This window comes from Protobothrops mucrosquamatus, unplaced genomic scaffold (genome assembly GCF_001527695.2).
Source record: "Protobothrops mucrosquamatus isolate PMUCROS unplaced genomic scaffold, P.Mucros_1.0 scaffold4357, whole genome shotgun sequence".
NCBI lineage: Eukaryota > Metazoa > Chordata > Lepidosauria > Squamata > Viperidae > Protobothrops > Protobothrops mucrosquamatus.
Genome location: NW_015390271.1, coordinates 48,020 through 56,472, shown reverse-complemented (window position 1 = coordinate 56,472; position 8,453 = coordinate 48,020). Strand labels below are relative to the sequence as shown.

The following is an 8,453-nucleotide window of genomic DNA, read 5'->3' as shown; positions in this document are numbered from 1 at the left end:
CCTTTGACCTCCCGCAATTCCCAAGGAAAAGGAGGGCGGGGAGGGGGGGTGGAGGGGCGGCTAGATAAGGCGAAGGAGTTCAGCCAGGCCGGGAAGGAGGCGACGAACTGGTTTGACTCTTGGACGGTCCCCTCCAAAGGCTGGAAGAAAACAGGCTCTCTCTCCTCGCTGCGGCGACCGTCGGAGTCGTTTTGAAGCCAAGAACGCCCCCCCCCCGCCCCCCACCTTTTCTCTTCTGAAGAAAAATTCACCGGCCTTCCTTGGGTTCCTGCTTGCTTCTCCTTCAGCTTTCAGCAACCTTGCTCGGGTTTTAAAAGGTGAGAAAAACTGAGGCTCAATAGAATAGAATAGAATAGAATAGAATAGAATAGAAGAATTACAGAATGGAATAGGAATAGAACAGAACAGAGTAGAATAGAAGAGAGTAGAGTAGAGTAGAATAGAATAGAAATAAGGAATAGAATAGAATAGAATAGAATAGAATAGAATAGAATAGAATGGAATGGAAGAATTACAGAATGGAATAGGAATAGAACAGAGCAGAGTAGAATAGAACAGAGTAGAAGAGAGTAGAATAGAATAGAATAGAATAGAATAGAATAGAATAGAATAGAATAGAATAGAAGGGACCTTGGAGGTCTTCTAGTCCAGCCCCTTGCTCAAGCAGCAGACCAGGGCTTTTTTTGTCATAGAACACCCAGAACAGAGTTCCGGCACGTTTTTGGGATGGAACCTTATAGGGTAGGCAAGGTGGGTTGTATGACGTGTGTGAGTTCCGGCTCCTTTTTTTTTTTTTACAAAAAAAAGCACTGCAGCAGACTCTATACCATTTTGGACAAATGGTTCCTCTAGTGAGTCTCTTCTTAAAAGCCTCCAGTGTTGGAGCATTCACAACTTCTGGAGGCAAGCAGTTCCACTGATTAATTGTTCTAACTGTCAGGAAATTCATCCTTAGCTCTAGGTTGCTTCTCTGCTTGATTAGTTTCCCTTTCAGCCATGTGGACTCCAAACTCCCAGAATTCCCCTGCCACCAGCACTTTCAGATGTGGGGACTTCAACTCCCGTAAGCTGACACCTCTGAAAGTTGCCAAGGTTGAGAAATACTGTCGTGGAAGGTTATTTGGCAGCTTAGGTTATTTATATTGGGATGGATTGAAGTCCAGAGGCCACTCTGCTCTTCTAGGCTATTTTTTAAAAAAATATATTTATTTATATGCTGCCTTTTTTTGTTTTATAAATAACTCAAGGTGGCAAACCTCTCCAAACATGCTTTCCTCCTCCTGTTTTCCCAGCAACAACAACCCTGTGAGGTGGGCTGGACTAAGAGAGAGGGATTGGCACAAAATTGCCCAGCTGGCTTTCATGCCTAAGGCGGGACTAGAACTCCCAGTCTCCTGGTGATTGGCGCAAAGTCACCCAGCTGGTTTTCATGCCTAAGGCGGGACTAAAACTCCCAGTCTCCTTGGAATTGGCCCAAAGTCACGTAGCCGACTTTCATGCCTAAGGCGGGACTAGAACTCCCAGTCTCCTGGTGATTGGCGCAGTCACCCAGCTGGTTTTCATGCCTAAAATGGGACTAAAACTCCCAGTCTCCTTGGGATTGGCCCAAAGTCACGTAGCCGACTTTCATGGCTAAGGCAGGACTAGAACTCCCACGTCGCCTGGGGATTGGCCCAAAGTCACCCGGCTGGTTTTCACGCCTAACTCTGTAATTCTGTATTTTGTTTTTGCTCTCTGTCCTTCTCTCTTTAGGATAAAAGCTCACCAGGCAGACGCCACCGTGTTACCTGGCTGGGGATATAAAAGTCTTAAGAGCTTAAAAGGTCAGTGTTGAATCTGGTTCAATTGCTCTTCCAGGATCACATGCTCCAGGTCAAGTGAGCCACTGAACCCAGCCACCCGGGCTCCGGGTTCATGCCCAACTGTCCATTACTGTACAGTCAGGAAAAATACACTGTTTTCTTCCTTTTTTTGCCTAAACAGAACTAAGTCTGAAAGCCTCAACCCCAGACAAGCAATGCTTGATTAGTGACTGCCTTAATTCGCAGTTATAGGTGGTCCTCAACTTTCAGGCCCAGAATTACAGTCATTTAAACAGGTGGTCATGTGGCCGACCTAATTTTATGATTATTTTTTTTCCCGCAGAGATTGTTAAGTGAAAATGACAATCATTAACTGAACTCATTGTCCACCACGAGCTTTTTTTTTTTTTTTTTTTTTTGGCCAGACCCTGGAAGAAAACATTGTCAAAAACACTTGTGGTCATGTGACCATGGGATTTTGCAAAAGGGTTTTTGTTTTTTTTGGCAAACAGTATCAAGGATGTGATTGCCTCCTTTGGGGAAGATTTTTTTTCCAACAACCCACTCTAGGTTACAGCTTTGGGATCTCCAATTGGTCTCCCATTCAAGCCTTAAAGAGAAATAGAAGAGAATTTTTGTAGGCTTGAACTGGAGGAGGAGGAGGAGGAGGACGACGACGACTGTGGGGTCCTTGGTGCTCTCTGAGTTTGATTGTTTTTTGCAGACATTTCATTACCCAAGTAGGTAACATCATCAGTGCTAGAAGGAAGTGGGGTTTGTGAGGAGGAAGAGACGTGGGGGAGGAGGGGGAGAAGATGGGGAGGAAGAGGAGAAGGAGATGGAGGACGACTGTGGGATCCTTGGTTCTCTCTGAGCTCTGTTCTTTTCTAGCAGACATTTCATGACCTGCCTAGATAACTTCATCAGTGCTGGACGGGAGTGGGGTTTGTGGAGCTCCAAATTGGTAATCAGGAAACAAATGAAAACTTTTTAAAAGCTTTTAATATTTCACACAATCCATCCTGCTTACCAATGTTGTAACCAGGGAACCTGTACGAAAATAAAAAATAAAAATGTTGCAACGATTAATTTTCAAAGATCGCTGTTTAAACCTTGCACCGTTTTCAAGCATCTCAGCAAATCTCTGAATAGTCCCAAGAAAAATTCAGTGACAGCGGCTGTAATTTCTACCCAGGTAGCACAGACTGAAGCATACAAAGCTAACTAACTCCTATTTTGGCTTCTGTAGGACAAGTGGCAATTCTCCTTTTTAGCATGAATGGAGTTAATTGTCATCTTCCTGCTGCTGCAGAACATTTGTCCATGAGATCATCGCGGAAGGAAAAGTGGTGGGCGAGGAAGAATGTTTTATTTTTATATATATATATATATTTAAAAAGCTCCTTGCGTGTTTTAGCTCGGCAGCTACTGCATTACCTAGAAACGGATGTGAGAGTCACCGGGAAGTTCACGCTGGATCAAAACTCAATGCTTTCCGACGTTGCCAAGTTGAACGGCAACTTTGAGAGATCTTGGTGACCTCCAGATGTGTGGGTTTCCCAGAAGGCCCAAGCTGGATGGCCTGTGCTGGCAATTTCAGGAGTGGGCAGAATCAATCTGGACCCCTGCGTGCCCGTTTTTTGAGGGGGAGCAACTAAACACACGTGTATCCTCAATAGACAGTACTTCCATTTTGATGGGGATGGAGGAACTATGAAAAGTTGCCCTGAAAGTTTACTTGAAGGGTAGCGATGTAGAAAACGGGCTAAATTGTGACCCCCTTTGGGGAAGATCTTTCAACCCTTACTTGTTATTTTGCCTTTCTTCAAACAGACACTTACTTCCCAGTTACTGTTCTCTGCTCAACTTTTATCACTATTAGCAGGGGATTTATCACCTACATCTGGCTTTGGATTAGTTTCTTTCTAGGGTCCAGAAATCCCTGTCTTCAAAAGAAGGGAGTTTAAATCCCCCAAAGAGGTAAGATCAAGGGGCTAGCTGGGTTAGGCCAATAAGCCAGGGGAATTTTCCAAAGGCCTTCCCAATGGGCCAGAATACTTTAGTCTAGCCCACTGCTCTCACAAAGAGAGTACTGTACTGTATTTCTGATAAATGCCTATCCAGTTTCTTCTTAAAAACCTCCCCACAACTTCTGGAGGCAATTTAAATTTAAAAACCTTTTTTTTAAAAAAAAAAACTTTCCCTGATCAGCACAAGCCTCTCCAGGCAAAAATGGGGCAGGGGGTGGGGGATTTCCTTCCACTAAGGCAGGGGTCTTCCAACTCGGCCCTTTTATGACTTGTGGACTTCAACTCCCAGAATTCCTCAGCCAGGCAGGCTGGCTGAGGAATTCTGGGAGTTGAAGTCCGCAAGTGCGCAAGGGCCAGGTTGGGAGACCCCTGCAGTTAAGGGGTCAGCAGAATCTCTGCTGGGTCTGTGCCGGGGACAGGAGGAGGCAGCAGCAACTACAGGCTACCAATGTCAGGCAGATGCAAACAAACCATCTTGCGAAGCGCTGCACTTACCAACACAATAAGAAGCAGAGCAGTTCCCAAAGGGGTTGCAAACGACAGAAGTCCACTTCCACAGAGTAACAAAAAAAATTTGTTTTTAAATATTTACAGAAGTAATTCTAGCTCGCTAGTCCTCAAGCCCGGCAAGCAGCAGGTCTTCCAGGCAGCTCCAGGAAAGCAAAAGCAAAACAGATCTTGCAAAAAATCACCCAATCTCCTTCCGCCATGTGACCAGCACCAAAAAAAAAAAAATATCCCACTTCCGGCTTCTCCTCTCCGAGCCACGTGGCTGCAGAGGCCTCTTTGTTGGTGGCGGTTTTGCATGTCTAACAGTGAGTAGCCTTTCTGAATTAGTTCGTTTTTGTGAACACTGGTTAAATAAACGTTCGTGCTTGGAGGAATTGCCTGTGTATAGCCATTCGTGTTAAAATTAAGAATTAAGTCCCACTTGAATAACTGCGCCTGCTTTTAATTAAACAGCCAGTTGCATGTCCGCTACATTTAAACATGGAGACCTTGTTGAAGAGCCACTGATGGACTCTGTGGCTCCCTTTTTTCCAGGCACCCAATGGAAAGGTTTTTTTTTAAATAAAATAAAATAAACTCCTAGGGTTTTACTTTGCATGTGTTCCAATTTACTGTGCACTTGAATAACTGCACCTGCTTTTAATTAAACAGCCAGTTGCATTCAAATATGGCGACCTTGTTGAAGAGCCGCTGATAGACTCTGGGGCTCCGTTTTTTTCCAGGCACCCAGAGGAAAGGTATTTTAAATAAAATAAAATAAACTCCTAGGGTTTTACTTTGCGTTTGTTCCAATGTACTGTGCACTTGAATAACTGCACCCTGCTTTTAATTAAACAGCCAGTTATTAAACATGGAGACCTTGTTGAAGAGCCACTGAAGGACGCTGGGGCTCCCTTTTTTGCAGGCACCCAGTGGAAAGGTTTTTTTTAAAATAAAATAAAATAAAATAAACTCCTAGGGTTTTACTTTGCATTTGTTCCAATGTACTGTGCACTTGAATAACTGCCCCCTGCTTTTAATTAAACAGCAAGTTGCATGTCCGCTGCATTTAAACATGGAGACCTTGTTGAAGAGCCACTGATGGACTCTTTGGCTCCCTTTTTTTTCCAGGCATCCAGTTCACCACCTCCGCTTCAGCTCCCACACTCTCATCACGGCCCACATCCCCAATGGAGCCAGCATCACGGACGAGGACTTGACCGCTCACCAAAGGTGAGAGCTGACCCTCACGGTGGTACTTTTCATCTCAACCAGCAGGAGGCGCCCTGTGACACCCCTCTCGGTGTGGCTAGACTACAGTTCCCAGCAGCCTTAGCTAGACAATATTGCGGGACGCTGGGAGGCATTCCCCCAAGTTGGCCTTCCTCAGTTTAAACCAAGGCTCTTCCAACTTGGCCTTTTTATGACTTGTGGACTTCAACTCCCAGAATTCCTCAGCCAGGCACGCTTGGCTGAGGAATTCTGTGAGCTGAAGTCCACAAGTCATAACAGGGCCAAGTTTGAATACCCCTGGTTTAAAAAGGAAAAGAGAAGAAGCCGCAATGGAGGAGCGTTTCAGAGCTTATGGTGGCAGAGAGCCAGGATGTTGTGGCCAAGCCAGGCAGGGGTTTAGGATGGGAGGGTAGCCAGCTATAAATCACAAGCACGCTCTGGTGAGCAGCAAGTGGCTTGGAAGAACAAACCCAGCATGATGGGTGAAGGGTGGTAAGATGTTCCAGCATCCATTATTATGGGTTGGCTTGGCTTAGATTGATGGGGATTATAGTCCAGCTGCTTCTGGATGGCTATTGGCCTCCCCTCCTCTTGGAATACAGAGTAGTTTAGCTTACCTAAATCCTGTTTTAAATCTTCTCTTCTCTTCTCCCTTCCCCCTTCCTCTCCCCTCCCCTTCCCTCTTCTCCTCTTCTCTCCTCCCCTCCCCCCTTACCTCCTTTTCCCTTCTCCCCTCCCCTCCTCCTCCCACTTCCCTTCCCATCTGTTTCCTCATACTCTGAGCTGACTTCCAAGAAGGTGAATACAAGACAGTTGACATATCTACCCAGGGAATTCTGGGGATTGAAGTCCACATGTCTTATCGTGGCCAAGGTTGAGAAGCACTACTCTAAAAGTAGAACAACCCGGAACCATTAAGGGTGCTCCTTCAAGCACATAGGCCTACTCTGAATTGATGTGCTTCCATTTTAACATCTTGGCCCTAGAGAGGAACCAGAGTATGGAGCAGGAGTCTTCAAACTTGGCCCTTTTATGACTTGTGGACTTGAAGTCCACCAGTCATAAAAGGGCCAAGTTTGAAGACCCCTGGTCTGGAGCAACGTTCTTCAATCTGGGCAACTTTTAAGATGTGAGGGCCAATTCCCAGAATTCCCCAGCCAGCTTGAATTTGAAGTGCAGACATCTTAATGTTGCCAAGGTTGGAAAGTTGCTCCAGAGGGTTTTGAACTGCTGGGCACCAGGCAGGTTGAAAAGCACTCTGCTTATTTTCTTTCCCCTTTTCTCCCCTTGCTTCTCTCTGGACAGGCACAGAGGCATTATCTACGCCTACGAATTCTCCACGGACAAGCTGGTGGCAGAGAGCGTCCTTCCTATCTGCCGCTCCTCTTACAACGAAGTGGCCGGCTACAGCTACAACATTGGCCTTATGGTCCCCTATGACAACATCTAGGCAGGGTGGGAAGAAGGGAAGTCCAGCTGAGCTGGACCCTGGAGAAGGAGAACCCCAAGGATGGCGTTCCTGCAGACCTCTTTGGAGGGCTCGGAAGCCACGGGTTGGCCAAGCAGGCAGCAGAATAAGGGGGGGCACATGGGGGTCTCCCCAAAGCTTTAATAACAGCGCTGTGGGAGCGAAGAAGAGATGGTGGCTAACAGGGACCATGATAGATAGGCAAGAATCAGGAGATGATAATGAAGGCTTTAGCCCAAGAATCAGGAGGTAGTAAGACAGATTGTAGCCCACATATGCAGACATCATTCTGGGGGAAGGGAAGGCTTCCATTCCTTGCACCTAGCTAAAATAGTTCAGTGCTGCCTTTCTGGAACAGACGCCGATGCTACTTGCAACATCTGGAGATCTTAAGAAGAAGAAGAGACTTTGGGAGCGTTTTTCTTGTAAATAAAATACCTTTATTAAACATTGGTCTCGGGATGAGGGGGTTGGTGTGCTTGAAAATTGCTGTTTTATTGTCAGGGTGCTGGTTTTCGAAATCCCACATTGGGAGAGGATCCAGAGGCCATCCCAGTCAGAGAAAATCCTGCCACAGGTAAGTCAAGCACGTGTGTGTAAGTATCCTTTCTTCTCCAGCTCCACTGGCACTTTGCCTGATTGCACCAGGATTGCCAAAGCAGCACCCCTCCTTAACCGTGCTGCCTGGGGTTGCTGGGAGTTGTAGTACATCTCTAGCTTGGTGCAGCATGGGGATCTTTGCCTGATCCATTCTCCATGCCAGTTTTTGCTGGCTTGGTCACAAGTCATCTTGTGGGGCCTCCTTGCTGGGTGGGCTAAGGCAGCTGCCAAACCGGCAGGGACAGCACCATAGGTATTCATCTCGGCCGTTGCAACATGGGCTGAGGATGATGGGACTTGGTGGCCAGAGAGAACTTGGATGGGCAAGACTTCAGCACCTGAGTGTTTGCAGTCCTTGTGCAATGAGGAAAAGTGACTGGTATATATGGGCAAAAGGGTCTTTTCTGGGCAACTTTAAATGTCCTTGTTTTCCTCACGCCAATTGGGCTAATCCAGCAGTTTCCCCAAAGGAATCTTTCCAGAAGAGGAAGATGGTTTTGGTATTCTGGAGGTATCCTGATGCCCCTATCAAGACACTTCCTTTTCTAGGAACTTCCTTCTTGAAAACTGTTGCCATAGAGGCAAATTGTGACATGATGGAGGGTCCCTGGATTGCCCATATATATATATCGGTGGAGCTGCAGAAGAAAGATGCACACATGCAGCTGGATGTATATTGTGTATAAGCCAGGGCAGTGTTTTGCAAACTTGTCAGATGTGGGGGTCTTCAACTCCCAAGTAATTCTGGGAGTTGAAAGCCATCCATCTTAAGGTGGCCAAGTTTGAAAAAGGCTGCTCTAAGGTTACCAGATCTGGGCTGCAAACATAGGC

At 46.3% G+C, this 8,453-nt stretch overlaps 1 long non-coding RNA gene across 1 annotated transcript; it reads left to right on the top strand.

Moving 5' to 3' along the window:
- The first annotated feature begins 4,579 nt into the window (after positions 1 to 4,579).
- LOC107298903 lies at positions 4,580 to 7,489 on the top strand. The gene is made up of 3 exons (XR_001549168.1): positions 4,580 to 4,647; positions 5,453 to 5,554; positions 6,860 to 7,489. It is a non-coding gene; the product is annotated as an uncharacterized LOC107298903 (long non-coding RNA).
- The last annotated feature ends 964 nt before the right edge of the window (positions 7,490 to 8,453 follow it).